The sequence below is a fragment of the Periplaneta americana genome, chromosome 12 (assembly GCF_040183065.1).
Source record: "Periplaneta americana isolate PAMFEO1 chromosome 12, P.americana_PAMFEO1_priV1, whole genome shotgun sequence".
Classification (NCBI taxonomy): domain Eukaryota; kingdom Metazoa; phylum Arthropoda; class Insecta; order Blattodea; family Blattidae; genus Periplaneta; species Periplaneta americana.
The window spans coordinates 86,738,281-86,759,248 of NC_091128.1; the positions used below are offsets into that span (position 1 = coordinate 86,738,281).

Below are 20,968 nucleotides of genomic sequence, written 5' to 3' on the forward strand. Positions count from 1 at the left end.
TACGGATTATCCGATTTTTTCGATTAACCGTTCAGTTTACCCTCTTCATTACCACGGATAATAGAGTTCTACTGTATAAAAACACATGAGAATATCCCGTAAAGACTGTTACTGTTATTTCTCTGTTTGTATATCAGTAATGCCAACCTTGTAATAACTTTCTATAGTTACGCAAGTATTGTGCACGCGTCTGTTTCGCTTCCATATCAAAGCACAACTGAAGAGCATAGGCCTATATATATTTTTTTTAATATGTTGCAACCGGGCAACCCCCTTCTCATGGATTACAATAAACTCTTACAAGTAGATTACTGTATATGTAGTACAGTACTCAACAAAACAGTATTAGCACAGTCTGTATTAGTATCACCAATACTTCCAAGTTTAGATAACGGCACAATTAAAAGAGCGTCTTTAAATAACGGATAAAAAATAATGATATTTGTCAGATGGACGTAAAAAAACACTCTGATAGAGCTGAATAGTCAAGGTCACCAGCTCTGAAAATAAAGTGCGGCGATTTGCTTTCGATTTCTTCACTCTTCGGAGTAACCGTACGGGCGTTGCGTGCTGTGTCTCATCTGCAGTTGACAGCGTGATGGGATAATTTTATGTAGATAGCAAAAGTAAAGAGGAAAAAATTCTTGCCTTGACGTCAATGGGAATGGAGAATATTACGACATAAATCCAACCAAAACATGGGAGAAACTTCACGGCGTTGTAATTTATAGATGAAAGTGGCGTATTTGAGATGTAGGCTACAGAAAAAAATAATATAGGTGAGTGAAATGATATTTTAATCTTGGAATATTACATTACCATATTATCTTTAAAAGGCGAATGTAAAATGCGATGAAAAAATAATTGACATTAATAGTACAGTAGTAGTTATAACAGCAGTAGCAGCCTGAAGGGGAAAGGAAAAACCTTCTAGAGCAACACATGAGCTCTACGTTCGTCTCAGACAATTCGAGTTTAAAGTACCATTGGGTATATCGGCGTTTCCGTAGCGAATATTCCCCTTCTTTCTAATGTAAATAAAATAAGTTGTTAACGCATTTTCTAACATCGTCGTTCTTCCTGCAATAACTCCTATGTGACATATTTATCGATTTTCAGCTTTTTGCTCTATTAAATAACTTAAATATTAATACAGCAAATAATAAAATCTCCTATGTGTAATTATATTTCTTTCTTTCGAAAATGTAAGAAGTCACAATCTCCTTGTACCACTACCATAGAATGAATAAATGCGTTTTTTTTTTCCTACTGAAAAAATTTATATTTTGCACTTAGGAGTTATTGCAGGAATAACGACGATATGTAAAATAACTCAAATCTATTTTATTTCTTCTGTTATTGGAAATGCAACAAATATACTCAGGTCCATATTTATAAGCATTTATTCTGAAGCAATGCTTAATTGAGGTGCTGGATGCAATAACAGCTTAAGTTGAAAATTCATGTTTTGGGAAAAACAATGTCAAAGTTTTATAACATGTATAAATTATTTGTTTTGTATAATATTTTAAACTGTATAAATTATTCAAATCCAATATCAGTTACAATTTAAACATGACCATTTCTAAATATTTGTAAATAAAGTATGGAAAACGTAATACGTTATTGCATACAAAGTCCGTTGTTACAGAAATTTCAGCCACAAATGTTCTATAACAACGGATATATTTTCTTCTGCTCCGTCTCCATCACAAGACCACACATGTCTCGAGCGTTATGTCCATTTTTACTACGCATGAAGCTGCATATCCACCTCTCTTCACTACTCTGCCAATTTGCAACAGCACATCGATCTGACATTTGTAAATGCAGACTTCATGTTAATCTTGTTATACAGTCACATTGAATGGTGCTTATGCTTTTTATATAGTTTAAACAGGATTGATCGTTTACTTTTTAACAATTTTATCCTTGTATATACAGTTTTCACTGTTCTATAGTAATGGATAAAATTTTATCCATTTACTTGTGACTCCATATGTGTCATCGTAATTCATTAAGCATCTGAATCTAATTCATAAAACCCATAGTTTCACTGATTGTTTATAATACTTTGTTCATAAGATTTTGTAGGTTAATTCGAGATCTGATTACGGTTCCCTGAACCGAAAACGTTCATCAACATGTTAAAATAAAATATCTATATTATTACAATATAATTGGAGAAGTTTAACGACCTCATTAATGAAACGTTATTAATTCATACAGCTTATCAGACCCAAAGTGGTTTTTAAATTTAAAACAACAACAATAACTCTACTCCTACTTCTCAATGAGTTTTCTGACCTGCCACCTTACACTGTAATCTTGCGTTCTCAGGTTAAATTGTCTCTTTACATATAATGGTTGGTAAAAAGTTTGTCCGTGTAGAAATTGCGCGGTTCACATGAGTTAACGGCAAATTGCATGTGTGCTATAAATCGATATACATGTGCTATAGATCGCGTGACTCCTTTAAGTATAGATTATCGTAATATTGGAAATATTGACTGAAATTGTTATAGGCTACGTGTGCTATAAATCGCGTGACTCTTTTTGTATTAACATAATATTGGAAAAATTAAATCAAAATACCGAAAAAAATGATATTTAATTGGATTAAAGAACACACTAAACAAAAAAGAACCCCGCCAGGACTCGAATCTGAGTATTTATACGGAAACGGACACACGGTCGCAAGTGTTGTGAACAGACGCTTTTGACGCTGGACATGCGTCAATGCTTTTTTTTCCGAATTAGAATTATTCCAGTCGTGTAACATTTTTGTCTGCCATTGGCCAATAGTAATATGCGTTACAAGAGCGGTATGTTGAAGTTGCCATGTTCGAGGAAAAGTTTGAAAAAGCGAAACGTAGTTGAGCTTTTTTAATTTCCGAGAATTTAAAGAAAACATACCGCTCGTGTATCGTACATTATTTTGTGCGAAGATCGTTTATTACATACCTGAAAGAGGAATTTCTAATTAGTTGCAATGAAATCTCCATCTTGGTTTCTGTTCAATGATGGCAAATTTACAAAACAAAAATATCTATCTTCATCACTGTTGCTTTAAAATGTTTTCTGTGTTTACTATACTCCAGCAGGTCGTCTGTCTTTTTTCCCTAGTCTATGATGAGTCTGGAATCTTGTAGATTTTTTCACGGCTTCCTTAATGTTACTTGCATCACGAATGCAGTAACTTTAGTGGAGTTGTAGAGTTTACTTAATTTTTGCAAATATTTAAAAACAATAATTAACAGTGCAATTTAGGTGAAATTGCAGTGGTAAGTTTCCAATTTATAATTATTACTATATTGAACGTCTCTAAAAATAATATGTTAAAAGCCTAAAGCAGTAAAATCAATATGTCACTTAAGCGGTAAGAAGAGGGAAATTGTTATGTGTGTTCAGTTGGGAATACTGAATGTGGAATTTTAGACTTTCCGCGGATTAGTTTTGTGCGGAAACCAAGCAAATACGCACGATCTCGCACAAATATAATTTGGAGCTCCCTTTTTATAGCCTATAGGCTTAATTTTCGCTCACAACACACTGAGCATGTGCAGTAAACAAGATCGCTTGTACTTATATACACTAGTATCGTGCAATGTTCGAACGTGTGAGGGGATGTCAAGATACTACAAACTTCTCCGTACTCCATAGGCACTCCAACAGTACGTTGAAGTGAAGCATGTAAACTAAAATAACAGAGTCCTTTGAAAACCGGTCAGAGGCCTTATGTTTGATTCATATTTGCCGAGTCTTTGTAGAAGAGTAGCTTCCTTTGCGTTTGTTCAATCTTCCCCTTTTCTTACATATGTTCGGCGCCTTTCTCCTTAGTTCCTCTTCTCTCTTCGCCTTTATATGTACTTTACCTGCATAAGGATATCAGGCATATATCTTGCGAACTGACGCATAGTAATGACTAATGAGTATAGGTAACTTTTCTTGTTATCAATATAAATAAATATTCACAAAAATATGCGTATAAATAAATGAAACAAAATACATTTAAAAAAACTCATATGCTCATAGTACCGAGTAGTATTGTGCAATGTTCAGACATGAGAGAGGAAACCAAGACATTGCAAACTTAGTCTTATTCAATATTAAAACTAACCGCAAGATATGTGCTCAAATCCTTAAGCGGTTTAAAATAGTGTCCTGCAATGATCGAACATGACAAAGACAACCAAGACATTACAAAATTCGTCTCACTTCGTATTTAATATGAAAAAGTAATAGCAAGATCTATGCTAAAACATAAAGGGTGCTATTCATAGACATTTCGCTAACCCGCGCTACGAGCGTGCTAAACTCGCCCCGGCTATCGACTGATTACTTGTACAGGATTCATATCATATCATATCGCTAACACTGGTTTATGAATACGAAAAACGTTAGCTCGCTGATCATCCACCGGAAGCCCGCGCTAAGAATGTCCATGAATACGGCCCAAAGAGGTGGGAGTGGAGGACAGCGAATATTTTTATAACAAGGTGTAACAAACATGACAGGCCTTCTTTTGCAGAACGAATATCGAATTTCCTCATATTCGACTAACTTGAATCTAACATAGTGTTTATAATGCACGTCGCTAGGGGTGCTATTCATAGACATTTCGCAGCACGCGCTACGAGCGTACCAAGCTAACCCCAGCTATCCACTAGTTATTAGTACAGAATTCAAATCATTCTATCGCTAACACTGGTTTATGAATACGAAAAACGCTGATCATCCACCGGACGCCCGCGCTAAAAATGTCTATGAATACGGCCCTAAGACTTTCATCATCCGTATAGTCACACAAATATTGTGTCCGAGTAAGTATGATTAATTTGAATATTATGATAAGAATGTAATTATAACTGTTTTCGGTCGGTAATTGTTATAGTAACAACTGTCTTGTATTTTTAAAACATAATGTGATGTACGTATATTTCTGTCTATGTTTAATCATATTTTTATGACAAAAATTACTGTCTTTACATCTAAATAAAATTTCACAAGAATAGTTCTAAAGTCTTTACTCAGCTAAAACCATAATGAGATGGGAGGGGAGGGTAGGGGAAGCCAGCGAAATTCAAGGGCATGGATCATGCAAGGCGCAAGTACGAGCGAGCTGTGACAGACTCTCTTCTTCAAAGCAGACTTCGGTTCTTGTCACGCTCGACAAACTTGAACCGAACATAGCGCTTGAAATGCACGACACTAATATATACTACTTGTGGACAGTTGTGCGAAATTGTTGCCTACATACAGGTGGACTCCCATCAAAACTCGCTCCAAATTTTAATTCCGTATCTGTTCATTCGTTGTATGCTCCGAGCCAGTTCTTTGTATAGAATTTCAAAATGGGGAAGGTTTCTTTGGTAAGAACAGCGTACTGTAACTCTCATAAGATTTTTTTTTATCCTACAGCTAAAATAATTTCATTACTAACGTTTAAATAAGTACTTACTGCATTATACTGTATGTTTTGGAAGTGCTGTTTTATTTTGTTTTATTTCCTGTAACTCTTGAATGTCAGTTTTATTGGAATATTCCTTTGAAATGTCATTGCTGCAGTGAAATAAATTAGTTTTATTCGAGTTGTAATACGGGAGAAAACGAAACTCCTAAGAAATAAGAATTACAGTACTCAAATATATTGTGACCTGTCATAAAATCAGGGACCGTATTCTGTCCCAAACTGTACGGAGATAAGGCCAGTTGTACCTAGACTACGAAGAGCTGTAAATAAAGTAGTTTGTGTATCTTTTACCAAACCCGTGGTAACCGTTGAATGCCGTTAGCGAGGTTGTTTCTGTTGATCTCTCTGATGAACTGCCGTACTGCATGAAGCACTATGCAATATCTGGAAATCTCTTGCCTTTAAGTGGTTCTTTCAAACGCGGAAACGAGCCGTAGTCACAAGGACTCGTGTCAGGGGAATACGGAGGATGTTCCAATACTTCCCAATCCCATCTCTTTAGCAATTCAGCCACTGCTCCTGCGCAATGACAACGAGCATTATCGTGCAAGATTAAAGGTGTATTGTCTCTCAGGAAATGCGAACGTTTGCGCCGCATAGCTGAACGTAGGTTGTGTTCGAGAAAATGTTGGTAGTATGCTGCATTGACATTTTGATCTTGAGTTACAGCATGGCTAATGATAACCTGTTCACTGTCGTATGTCATTATCAGTATGACTTTCACCTTAAAGCAGTGGTTCCCAAATTTTCGGGCGAGATTTCCGTTCGCGACCCCCTCCCCCTCCTTTCGTTATCTGTTCCTGACTCCAATCGAAAAATACGAATCCCTGTAAAATCGCAAGCAACTCTAATTTTACTCAAAAACAGTGCAATTTTACTCAAAACGAATGCATACCACCTGAAGTATGATTGTAAACAACAGAGTTTTTAGAATTTTCCAGAAGAAACTAAAAACAATTGACAGTCACAGATTGATACTGAATCCGTTGCATTCAGAATATATGAAGGAAAAAGTCATAGAAATATCTACTTACTGATGAAATATTGAAAGTAGACCTTTTTTCGGAGAGTATCAAGAGAGTAACTCGAGTTTGAAAAAGAGGCTCTTAACTTTTGTATAAAATTTGCAACATCGCATTTAAGCAAAATAAATGTCTTGCCTATGATTATCATCAAAACAAAAGCGAGAAATCGCCTTCAACTTGAAAATGATATCGCTGTTTGTGTATCGAATCTTAGTCTAGATCTGAGGTCACATTCATGCTTCCCCTCCTGGCCTTGAAATATATAGTTTTTATGCCTAGTCACTGCTCTATACCTGTCAAGTACTTATCTCCTATTCCTCTCCTAAGTAATATGTATTTTCATCTAGTATTTATTTGACTATAGTGCTTCTTCATTTCTCTACTTATTTCTTACATTTTAACTAGTCTCATACTATCTTTCCTATAATTCTTATCACTATTCATTACTTTGCACTATAACGGTTTTGTTTTACTCTTCACTATTTTCTACAACCTCTTATATCCATCCTCAACTAATTTCTTCTCCTCTCTCTTTCATTCCAATACTAATGACTTAATTAAACCTATTCAAAATTGTCACTACCACTACTCCTTTCTTGATCCTTTCTTTATCAGTTTACTTGTATTATTCTCATTTTGCTTACTACTGATCACTAATAATTGCTTTATCCTTGTACAAATAGATTCGTTATTAGATATATTTTTTTTTACATTAAACCACTGTTCCCTAATTTTATAGTGATACTAACCGTACCCGTGCGCTCCGCTGCACCTGTTAGAAATAAATATAAAGTAATTACATAATTAAAATAGGACGTTTGATCCAGGGAACATTCGTGTTTGTTAGAACGATAAATCGTTTAATATGTTACTTAATTGAAATTGTATTTAAATAATTAAATTGCGATCATTTTGGTCCAGAGAACACTCATTTGGTGCAATGACAATTCCTTTAACATGTTTCTTATTTGTTATTACACGCAACTATAGTTTAATGAAGATTGACATATCATTTAGTTTTAATGTGTAAACTTTATATTACTTGCTATATGCTTCCATTGAATTATGGTAATAACTTAATTTTAACCCTTGTTTTCTACGTCTTCAGTAAATGGCGCTTGGCCCATTATGGTTCTGAACCCTTCAAATAACTTAAATAGTGATACAGCATAAACAGTGATATGTAATTATATTTCTTTCTTTCGAAAATGTAAGAATTCACTATCTCCTATGTACCATTGCCATGGAATGAATAAATGTGTTTTTTCTTCCTACTCAAAAATTTTATATTTTGCACATGGGAATTACTGCAGGAACAACAACGCTGAAACGCGGCGGTGAAAACGTATTGTACTGTTATTTTAAAAGTCTATCAGACCTACCAAATTTTGCATAGAATAAAACTTATCGGAAATCATTTTTAAAGAAACTTTTGTTATGTAACATTTTTCACAAAAAAAGCAATAATAAGCGAGATATTTCGATTTAATCCAGGCCCCGTTAAATAAAGTATTTTGAATGCCATATAGCCTAAAATCTAAATTACAACGAACTTAATTTATATTTCAATTTTCATCGAAATTCGTTCAGTCATTATCGCGTGAAAAGGTAACAAACATCCAGACAGACAGACATACTGTACGAACAAAAATGTCAAAAAAGCGATTTTCGGTCTCAGGATGAATAATTATACATGTTAACACCAATTATTTTTGGAAAAGCGAAAATTACCAGAAAATTGTCGGCTACATATTTATTATTAGTATATATTATATTATATTATATAAAAAGTGCGTTGATAACGGATGTACTCCGATAAGAAAGTTTTTAACATAATCTGCTTGGCTCATTACCCAATTTTTTTTTGCATTGCATTTATTGCATATATAGTCTATTTTATGTATTTTAACACGATTCGATTGAGCATAGTTAAAATCTGAACTATAAAATAATGGATTGCTAAGCTAACGTACTATTACTGCATACTAAATCAATACACTCTCGTTGTTCGTTAATTCTCTGAGATTAAAATGAGTGTGTACATAAATATTATTTTAAGAAATACAGAAAACGAATGTACAAAAAAGCCTATCAAATTTTTTGTGCATAGGAAGCTATTTTAATCCTACCTGTCCTCGATTTACTAAGAAGTTACTGTAATAACATTATAGCAGTATGTCCATCTAGAGAAACTACACTTTCCAATGGTGAAATAATAATTAATTATACAAATCGGTTAATTTAGCTTCCGATATTACTTCATACAAACACAGAAACATTGTCTGTAGGCTAAGTTTAATAGCTTTTGATTGTTGCTGTCCAAGGCCCCTTGTAGACGAAGTCATTTGTTATTTCATTGCACCGTCTTAGATGGCGTTATTTTAATTTTAAAACTCATTTATCTCATTAAATATAAGTCCTATCAAAATTTTGTAAAGAATAAAACTTATCGGAAATCATTTTTAAAGAAACTTTTGTTATGTAACATTTTTCACAAAAATCAATAATAAGCGAGATATTTCGATTTATTTAATTCAGGCCCCCTTATAACCCCTCTTTTAAATAAAGTATTTTGAATACCATATAACCTAAAATCTAAGTTATAACGAACTTAATTTATATTCCAATTTTCATATAAATCGGTTCAGCCATTATCGCGTGAAAAGGTAATAAACATACATACAGACATACAAACAAAAATTTCAAAAATGCGATTTTCGGTTTCAGGGTGGTTAATTATATATGTTAGGACCAATTATTTTTGGAAAATCGAAAATTACCAGAAAAATTTCGGCTACAGATTTATTATTAGTATAGATAGTTCACGATAATTTGATAGGCCTAATGTTTGACTTCAGATACATGTCTACTGATTTTGAAAAGTCAATTTTTTAATTAAGTAGTGCATATTTTAATGCAAAGCAAATAACGGAAGATGAACCATTTTCAACGTTGCATTTTATCGTGTAGTTTGTTGTAGAAATATACATGCTTATTAAATTAGGTCTGTAGTTTGCTTACTTGATTATAAATAGCCTATACTCCAATTGCAAATATCATAAAATACAGGTTTTTTTGTTTATATTTCCTAATTGTGAAATGAAATGTACCGGTACATGGATCATTAATCATTCCATATTTAAAACATTCATTATACGCTTTTTCAGTCACTTCGAAGTCATTAAAAATTAAATTTTAAGCATATTTTGTAAATGTAACGTCTGCTATGTTCCTGCAATAACTCCTATGTGCAAAATATACAATTTTTCAGTAGGAGGAAAAATACATTTATTCATCCTATGGGAGCCGTACAAAGGGGATTGTGAATTCTTACATTTTCGAAACAAAGAAATTTAATTACATATTATAGGAGCTTTTATTATTTGCTGTATCACTATTTAAGTTATTTAATAGAGCAAAAATCTGAAAATCGATAAATATGTCACATAGGAGTTATTGTAGGAACAACGACGATATGCTCGTGTAGCAACATAGCCAAGTCTATAAACATGGCTTGTTAATTTAAGATGGCTATGCATGAACTCATGGCAATGCTGTCGAGAAACGTTTTCAGTATTTGAAAGTGTCAGAGATTATTATTGGACCACTTTATTATCCTCACCAATCTTCTCCATAGTAACAAACTAAGTAGTATAAATCAAACCTTTATATGATGTTCGGAATATGTATTACAATATATATCTTTCGCGTGTTAAATATTACAGTACCTTGTTAATGCTTGTTCTTACAAATCTCCGTGCATATTGTTTGCATCAAAATGATAATTATTTCATGTTTCAAAGGTATTCACTTTAATCATAACATAATACCATGTCATGTGTGTAGTTTTGCATTACTGCAATGGACCATACTGAATAAAAAAAAAATCATGCCATGTTTTCTCGGCATTGTGTTCTACAATATGGTGTTCTTGCGTGGTCAAACATAAAGACAAAAGAACGAAGCAGTGATTATAGAAGGCCTTCCCTTACATACCTTACAGCTTCTCTTGACAATGGAAACAAATGAAAATGTACACATCCAGTTTCTATGGAAAATTGCACACAAAATGACATTGAATTGTTAATTAAAATACTCAATTAAACACGCATTGCTCACAATCGATTGTACTCGTAATTATTTTAATCTGTACTGACAATGGGGACTCATTTTAAATTAAGTCATCAGCTATTAATGCGCGTGACGATAAAAGCACGGTTCACAACTCGTTGGTCTGATGGCCTTCAGGCCCTCAGCTTCGGACAACAGCGGTCTATGTCGTACCATCTGTTTATAAATTTCAAATCTGGAAGTATATAGAAGTTTACAGGTTTTTTTCGCTACTTCTTACTTTCATGGTTTGTGTCCTTGATTCGTTCAGAATTCCGAATTTGTGAGTTAATATTAGACATTCACTTATGTGTAGGATTACCAGATGAACGAAACAAAAAGCAGAGCATTTTATCTGAAAAAGCATGATTTTCCACCAAAAAAGGACATGACAATATTATATATAACATGACGTTTATTTATTTATTTATTTATTTATTTATTTATTTACCTACTTATTTACCTACTTACTTATTTACTTGCTCACTCACTCACTCACTTACTTACTTACTTACTTACTTACTTACTTACTTACTTACTTACTTACTTACTTACTTACTTACTTACTTACTTACTTACTTACTTACTTACTTACTTACTTACTTACTTACTTTGGTTTGGAAATTTCAAATATCCAGACAGGTGGAACCATGCTTTTTCTGTGAGCCACGTGATATTTAGGATTTCAGATAGTCGCACAATTTTATTAATAACAATAATAATAAATTTTACTTCCGATTGAGCTTCCAGTTGATATGTACATCTATTATCAGGCAGTACATCTCACTTGACGATATGCGTCAGAGGAAGAACAATTGCTTGTATAGATCTAAAGTCTGATTAGTGTAATATGTAACTAATCGGCTATGTATGAACTAGAAAGGGAAAGGAACTGGACTCTACCCCATTATCTCCTGGCATAATTACCTCATGAGTGATGTCTCTTTTGGTGTCACTTGTGGGGTCCAGACCTGTCTTCGCACAGTTGACTAAATAATAATAATAATAATAATAATAATAATAATAATAATAATAATAATAATAATTTTATTTAATCTAGCATAGTTAAGGCCACAGAGCCTTCTCTAACACTCAACCAAGAGGAAACTCCGATACAAAGAACTTTACAAATATACTGTACTAAACATGGCAACACTGTACGCTGATGTCTCCACTGTCGTATGTATATAAGAGAGTTTTTGGCAATTCCGTAGCGCGAGGCATTGAGGGGACCAAAGCATTCGTGGAGGAGTATGAAGCATTCTGCTAGTTCGTGGAATCAACACCGGTTAATTTACAAGTGACGGGTAGTATATAAGATAGAAAGTTAGTGCAAAAAAATAATTTCTTTAATTTATTGTAGTCCTAATTCCATGCTTGTTCATATCTGAATATGCTAACAATAATGCAACTTTTGACGGCCCTCAAAATTCTACATTTGTCCAGATTCGAAATGTTTACAAATTAATGTATTCCCGAAAAATGAAGTAGTTATTATCAGTTTAGTAAATTTTGCAGTTTGTAGAGTATCTCTGTGAATTTCATTAGCAAAATTGCACTAAGCATTGAATATTGAATAATTTGATGCACAGAACTATGCAGGGAATTTTTAAGTAATTGAGTTACTATTATATATGAATTGTTTACTTATAATAGCATATACAGCTATGCTCAGGAATCCTTTTACTATTAAAAATCTTGAATTTAGATTTATTTTCATTAATTTAAGAGGTTAGGTACAGCTTACAGCAGTAAAATTTTTTAAATATTCAACATTTTTTTCCTCTATTACTGTATCTTGTACAATAATGATAATTAGTAAGTGTAAACACTGTGTTTATGCTGTATGAAAAAAATATTTTCACGACTTAAAAGAATTATTTACATTTTTTTTTTTTTTTTTTTTTTTTTTTTCAAAATTCAGTTCACTGTGCAGTAATGAAGCGTTTTCCACATAACTCAAAACTGTCCAACATTATGTGATTAATTTTTTTGTGTATTTATGCATGTCATATCTACAATGTGATGCAAGATCACTTCTCTACCTTTGGTAGATTGTCTGATAAAAAAATAAATTCATAAAAAAGGTCAAATATCAGTATTTTCTTCTAACACCAAAAAATGTTATTTACTAAGGAATGTAGTTGAAAGAGCATGATATTGTAAACATGAGTTTCAGCAATAAAATAAAAGAGAGAGAACATGAAAAAGTTGTCAAGTTTATGAGTTATGAGGGAAACGCTTCATCAGTGCACAGTGAACTACCACCATTATGAATTTTGAAAAAAAAATAAATATTTTTTAAATCGTAAAAATATATATATATTTTTTTTTCATATAGCAGAATGACAGTGTTTTACACATACCAATTTTCATTATTGTACAAGATACAGTAATGGAGGAAAAAAATGTTGAATATTTCCAAAAATGTTGCTTCTGTAAACTGTACCTAACCCCTGAGGGTGCTACGCATAGACATTTCGCTAGCCCGCGCTACGAGCGTGCTAAACTAGCTCCGGCTATCGACTGATTATTTACTTGTACAGGATTCATATCATATCACATCGCTAACACTGGTTTATGAATACGAAAAACGTTAGTTCGCTGATCCTCCATCGGAAGCCCGCCCTAAAAATATCTATGAATATGGCCCTGAAAGTCTAGGTGCTTTATGCCTGGGGGATAATTAATCGAAATCTATATATTTCACCTAATCCTTTAAGTTTCCATTCATTCATAGTGTTCTGTCCAAAGGCAGGTCATTTACTGCAAACCCAACATTCTTCAATCTTTCCTGTAATTTTCTGTTAATAATGTTGATAATCTAAAATTACTTCCACATACTCAGTCTCATGTAGTGTGTCTTAGCTCAAAGGTGGTAGAGGATTTTAGGATGAGAGTTTTGAGATAACATAGCAATGGTTAGCGATGCCATCTTCAGGCGCTAATTACCTAACACCAAAGTCCGAGATAGAGGCCGAAGGTTTGGCCTGTTTGCCATGGCATCTGCCGCGTTAATGTCGGTGGTGCTAGCTGATTGATGGCCATATGATGCCCTTATTACGTTTGTACAGTAAACAAGTTGCTGATGTTTGCTCAGTATTCAGATGGAAGACTAGAGGAACGCGGAGCTGGCAGACGCTCATTTAATTTACGGTGAAGCAGGTTACAGCGCCCGCGCAGCTGAACGGTTTTACCGACAGCAGTTTCCCAAAAGGCGTCATCCTAATTGAAAGATATTTGTTTCTGTTGGTAGGCGCTTACAAGAAAGTAGGTCGTTCATGCCAAAAAGAGAGGGCCACGGTGCAGGAAAAATGGTTTGCAGGCATGTCTCCTTCCTCAAGTTACTGATCTTAAGCTTCACTGTCATTTATCATTTTGACGCCGGTGTTGAGCTGTTAACATACCGGCTTATTATTATTATTATTATTATTATTATTATTATTATTATTATTATTAGTTTGTTAGTTATTTAAAGACACTATATCAATTACTCGGTTATTGAGCGTCGATGAGATTGGTCATAGCGAGATGAGGCCGAAGATTCGCCATGGATGACCTGACATTCGCCTTACATTTGGGGAAAATCTCGAAAAAATCCACCAAATAATCAACCCCAGGGAGGAATCGAACCCACGCCCGAGCGCAACTCCGGATCGGCAGGCAAGTTCCTCAGTCGACTAAACTACGCCGGTGGCTATTATTAGTAACGTCATTTCCCATAACTATGGTCCTGGAACACAACTATGGTCCACGATACAACCATTCAAATTTTGTACTCCATAACGTTGAATCTCTTTTAGCTATATTTTTTCTGTACTGTACTTTGAAGTCCAAGTCACTGAAACTATCTACGAACGATCTATGTTACTTCTACAGGGACATCATTTTATTTTTACTTCAATTTTTATTGTACCTGAGTTTTTTAATGTACTTCACTCCCACCCCCTCTACCACCAGTAAATTTCCAACCTTTCTCCACACAGAACCAAGGTCGCGTATGCAGTCAGTCGCCTTACGAGCAAACAGTACTGAGTTAGTGAGTATAGTACGTTCCAGAAATTTGTTCGCGTTTTCCAGTTACGAAAGAGCTTTCAATATTGAATCATATTTTCGCGCAGGTACTGTCGTCCGTTTGCCTACGTCGCATCCCGCTTTCCCCCCACCCTCTTTTGTTTGGCCCACAATGCACCGAATTACAAGGTACATTCGCAACGTATCAAAAGAAAACTTTTTTCAAGGGACGGTTTTAAGTATTGTTTTGTAAGTAGCTTATTTTACGACGCTTTATCAACATTTTAGGTTATTTAGCGTCTGAATGAGATGAAGTGATAATGTCGGTGAAATGAGTCCGGGGTCCAGCAACTTAAGTTATCCAGCATTTGCTCATATTAGGTTGTGGGAAAACCTCGGAAAAAACCTCAACCAGATAATTTGCCCCGACCGGAAATCGAACCCGGACCACCTGGTTTCGCTGCCAGACGCGCTAACCTTTACTCCACAGGTGTGGACTTAAATATAGTTGAAAGATGTGCCAACACTACACACAAATCTCGATTAAATTCTGTTTCATGTTTTATATCTGATTTTGATGTTGAAGACTAGTTTTGTGTGTATAATTAAATATTTTCCATGTACCTTTTGCTATTACACTGCTTTTGAAAGAATCGAGTTCTATCTGTTCTTATACAGTTTTTGTGTTTGTAATTTTTGTCTCTTCAAAGCAGGTAACTCTTCTTCTGCATTTAAAAACATCCATGTTATTGAACCAACTTCGTACAGTATTTGGAAACACTACGACAAGACAAGTATCTACTTGTAGAATGAAGTTTTCAGAACCATGAACATTCACATTGAAGTAACTGGCTGATATGAAAAGGAAGTCATTTTAGTCGTATTTCATATTCGTATTCAGCTCCAAATTTAGTTTAAACTACACATTTTCGAAATGAACTTCATGTTCAGTAGTGAAATTGAATCCTCATTGAACCGTTACTGTGTCAACACAGAGAAGCGTTGGATATGTAAACGCATTTAATTGTGGCTAGAATATCACAGTAGCAGGATTCATTGCAACCGTAGCCAATTTTAATTCTCATTTAGCTTTGTGAAAGAATGTTTCTTTTATGAATCTGGAAATTAAATGTAATGAAAAGGGAGTTTCGAAACTAAAATGTATTATTTGTTTACTGCAAAATCGCAAATACAAATTTTCTCACTTATTAATTTTATAACTTCTTTACTGTGTTAACATTAGGAAATTACCTGGCTAACTAATTTCGAAGTGATTTTCTTCATTGTCCGAATCCTAGGAGAATGACAAGGCTTCGGACAATGGAGAATATCACTTCGAAACTAGTCAGCCAGGTAATTTTCTAATGTTAACGCAGTAAAGAAGTTATAAAGTTAATAGTGTTGTGAGATTTAATCGATTAATCGATCAATTTCTGTTATAAGATTAATCGATCAAAAATATTTAATCGAATAATCGAGTCGATTAAAATTAATCGATTGTACTTGATATTAATATTATTATATTTTATACTAAAAACTCCGACAACATTCGTCTCTCAGAAATTGCTTACTGCAAATCTTTGCACAAACTCTTCAGAAAGAGATGTAGATATGAGGACAGTGACCTTTCTACCCCTATTGAAAGTTGAAACACAATGCGAAACCCTTATTAAGGGGAATTGGACGTTATCGCAAGAAAAGTAATGGTAAAAATAGCCTATCTTCAAGCAGTCATAAATGTAATAGTACTTATCACAGCTATTTAATTTTTTTAGTGATATATGTATATACATTAAGCTTTAAAATGAAAGAAGAATGGCTAATCTGGTGTAAATCTTACCCTTAAATTAATTTTTAAATTTCAACATATTTTTTATATAAATTCACTACATACCTGTGATTAGGTACACTCTATTCACTTCTCACAGCACACATTGAATTAAAATTTTGGCCACTTGCTGCTAATAGATAATAAAACATACCCTACTGAAATTATTAAAATATCTGTAATATTATGGGCATATGGCTAATACTAATCTTCGTCAATTTTTTTTTTTAATTTATTGACGGTGATGATTTCCATAGGCCCTATGCCCATGATATTACAGATACATGAATAATTTTAATAGGGTATGTTTTAGTATCTATTAGCAGTAAGTAGTCAAATTTTCAATTCAATATGTGCTATAAGTGAATAGAGTGTACCTAATCACATACATATAGTGAAGTTATAAAAAAATTGTGCTTAATTAAAAAAATTAATTTAAGGGTAAAGATTTACTCTAGAGTAACCATTATTTTTCATTTTAAAGCTTAATATGTATACACACATAGCTAACAAAAATGAAAGACCTCTGATAAATAGTATTATATTTATGACTGCTTGAAGATAGGCTATTTTGACCATTATTTTGCATGCGATAATGACCAACTCCCCTTAAGTTTTATGGTTTATGGTTTTTGAAGAAAACTTTCACCTTGTTGTCAGCTCATCTTCCTAGCATATGAAATACATACTTTTCTGGGATTCGCCCTCTTCATCCTTAAGCCATGGCTACACCGTGTGCAAATGAGAGAGTAATTATCTTCTGTTTCTAACATTTCGTAACCCGATTACAATAGGGGCCAGTCTGCTGTTTTGTTGCAGTTTCTCTGCTCAGTTTGTAGATGAAGCTTGTGTGTTTAGTTTGCTAAAGAAAAAAAATCCGATTTCTGTGCTCTGTGAAAAGTGAAAACTCCATTATGACATATTATGAGAATTTGAGAAGTAAATTCAGTGAAACGTTCGGATTTAAATTGAACGATCGTGAAGAAATGCTTGATAGAAAAAAATGTCGTGTTTAGTGATGAAGGAAACATTGTTACTAAAAGTATAGCGGCAATTAATTCGGAGCATGTGAATGCACTCACATGTTTAAAATCATGGATGAAGCAGTATTAACTAGGTGAGTCTTCATACTTTTTTATTTATGTTTGTCTCAAAAATTCCCGGAGAAATTGACACAATAAATTATAAGCATCATAGTAAGTATGTTGGTAAATAACTAAAATATTTGTTTTGTAATATAACAATACAGTATATACAGATATACATTTAATACTTATGCTTATCACCAAACACAAGTTAAATTTAACAATATTGTGTATTACAGCATATTAAAACATTTTTTTAATCGATCAAAGCTCGATTAATCGATTAAATTCAAAAAGTTAATTGATTAAATATTTTAATCGATCGACAGCACTAAAAGTTAATCAATGATTATGTTAGTGAGAACGCAAAATCCGTCACAACCCAAAGTTTCTAGGAAATTCTTGTTCTGACAAAGCTCTTTACAAAATTCTAATTTTCACTTACGTAATTCAGTTAGGTACATCTAGAAATAATTATGGCTCTTTAGGAAATTCTAGTTTTGACCAATATAACTAAGTTAGATCTGGAAATAATTGATTTTTAATAGTAAATACCCGTTGTAACGATTTCAGAACGCGAAATCCGACAAAACCCGAAGAAATTCTAGTTTTCACTTATGTAATTCAATTACATCTAGAAATAACGTATTACTAAAAAAGACTTTAGGAAATTGGCACTTGCACATGAACATTATTATTACTATTGTCGTTGTTATTGAAACACAAAATAGTTTTATTACACAAATAATTATGTTATGGGATGCCTAACTATTTTTGTTGTAGAATTATGAATAATCAGGCTTATGTTACAGAATTCAATATTATTACTTTTTGTCTCACAAGTCACTTGTTGCGACAAAGGCATGCTATTGTGACATTTAGAGTTACAGAGAATTTTTTCTTCACACACTAGCACCACTTCAAAACTTTTTTTTTTTTTTTTTTTGCAAACACAACGAACGAACCCTTGTCCGCTTCCGATGACTTCTTTCTTTGCTGCAGTCCTCAGCGACATTTCTGTATCTGGCACCTATTCTCGTGTCAAGAAAATTTGAGGACATACATCAAATTCGGTTCTGAAAAAAAGTGTTATGTACCGGGTGTTGGTGAAATTAACTACACTATCAGTTCTTAAAGTTGAGTGAACCTACTTGTATTATAGTTTATTCAAAATTTCATCTTTGTTCCAATTCTGTACAAGTCGTCATTTCTCTCAAGCACACTCGTATAAGGTTTCGAAAGTCGGCCTGTACCCTGTCGACATCTGGAATGCGTATTATGATGTTACCTCCTATATCAACTGCAGGATGCGTTGCATTTTACTTGAAATCGTTACAACAAGTTTTTACTAAAAACAATAAATTTATTTCTAGATCTAACTTAATTATAATCAGTCAAAATTAGAATTTCCTAAAGACCCATAGTTATTTCTAGATGTAACGTAATTACGTAAGTTAAAACTAGAATTTCCTAAAGAGCTTTGTCAGAACTAGAATTTCCTAGAAACTTCGGATTTTGACGGGTTTCGCGTTCTGACTGTAACAATTATATAGGCTAAGTGTTAAAAGTGTATATACAGTGGAGAGTTTAACAAAGGAGACAAATGTTCTTCCCATTGTAACTTTTATTCTGTTAGCAAAAACTACGTGGCCAAGCTTTACGATTTGTTTCAATATCGTTTGTTTACCATGTCACACAATAATTAATTAACCGAGTGAGATGGCACAGACGGTAACGTTTGAGAATCGCATTCTGGAGGTCCCGAGTTAAAACCCTGCAGCCAGCTAATCTGATTGGGGTTTTTCATGCTTTCCCGCAGTCCAAAAGCAAATGCCGAATTGGAAAATTACAAATCCTACCATGATTCATCACTGCCTTAATCATCAATTTCATAAACATCAAAACAAAATCTAAATCAATTATATGACACAAGCCATTTATAACACACGGCAATTGAAACAAAAACTCAAGAATAGTTAACAGCCTAATTGGCTGGCTTTACGGATCTGTACACTTAGGCACGCTTTGGTCCATTGTGCTAACTATTATATCGTCGTTGATTTTATGAATCCTCCTATGTAATTTTTCAGTAGGAAGGAAAAAAGTAATTAAATCTCAATAGGCCTACACTGATCCTCGATGATGTCACCATATTCACCAACGTTTTCTACCAAGTTATCTAATATTATTATGTAGGCTTGTTGATATTTAATCACTTTTTTCTTCCTCCTGAAAAAAAAAATTATGCTCTGTACAGTCATATGGAAGGTTTCATAAAATCAACGACGATATACGATGATTAAATCCGACAAGTGACCTGGGTGACATTCATGAATCCGACGCTGACAGGTGAGTCATCCTTCCTCAGCCCCTGATAGTGTCAGTGTTCACAAACAAACGGTCCGAGACCAGGAAGGTCCGCATTTGTGAGATGTCTAATGTAGTCAAGTGAATCGCCTTCTACTCGCAGTAGTGTCTAAGTCGGAAGATGAAACAGAATAAGAAGATACACCGTATATGTATAAAGGTAGCCCCTTCACATGCCGTTAAAACATTTAGGGGGCATGGACGTAGAGCCCCAGATGCCGCTCCAGTCACAGTTGTCTACCAATGATGTGTTAGCATTTCTAATTGACGTGCCGATAATATCAACTCCATATCGAGCATAAAATAACGTTGTAATAGGACAGACGGACAGATCATTTCAAACACGTTACAAAGAACACATCACAGCCATAACAAAATTACATAACACATCCACATATGCGGAACACGTCACAAATGCTAACCACATGGAAATTCTACACATCCAACCAAAAAGCCAGAAACTAAACACACTAAAACAATACGAAATATACAGACACACAAAAACATACCCAAATGAAATTCTCAACACACAACTCAATTTCAGAACACACACACTCTTTGACTCCACATTACACTACGCAAACACACCCCCACAGGAAACAAAACAAAAGACGCCAAGACCAGCAACAACCAATTCTGAAGAAGGCCCATAACAGGCCGAAACATGTTAACCAGGTACGATAGAATTTAACACGAGAAAGACATATAATACATACTCCGAAATGATGTAGTGTTAAAAGTTGTGTAATCAAGATGTATAATATTTTTAGTTAATTGATGACGACAAAAAAGTTAGTAATTTTAATGTAACCACCTCTGTGGTGTAAGGATCAGCATGCTGGTCTCTTACGCAGAGAGCCCAGGTTCGATTCCCGGTCGGGTTGAATTTCCTGGTTGAGGTTTTTCAGGGTTTTCCCTCAACCATAAGGCAAATGCCAGGAAATTTGGGCTACAATATCCCTGAATATCACTGGCCTCATTCATAACCGAAATCATATTCATAACAAATCAGTAATACATATACAGTCGCCATCTAGTTCACAACAATAGAACCAGTCTCAACAAT

General features: G+C 34.0%; 1 long non-coding RNA gene across 1 annotated transcript in view; it reads left to right on the plus strand.

Moving 5' to 3' along the window:
- The first annotated feature begins 566 nt into the window (after nucleotides 1–566).
- LOC138710654 (uncharacterized) overlaps nucleotides 567–20,968 on the plus strand; it is a 42,122-nt gene continuing 21,720 nt past the window's right edge. The window contains exon 1 of the long non-coding RNA XR_011335284.1: nucleotides 567–779. This is a non-coding gene — a long non-coding RNA (uncharacterized lncRNA). The remainder of the gene's footprint in view (nucleotides 780–20,968) is intronic.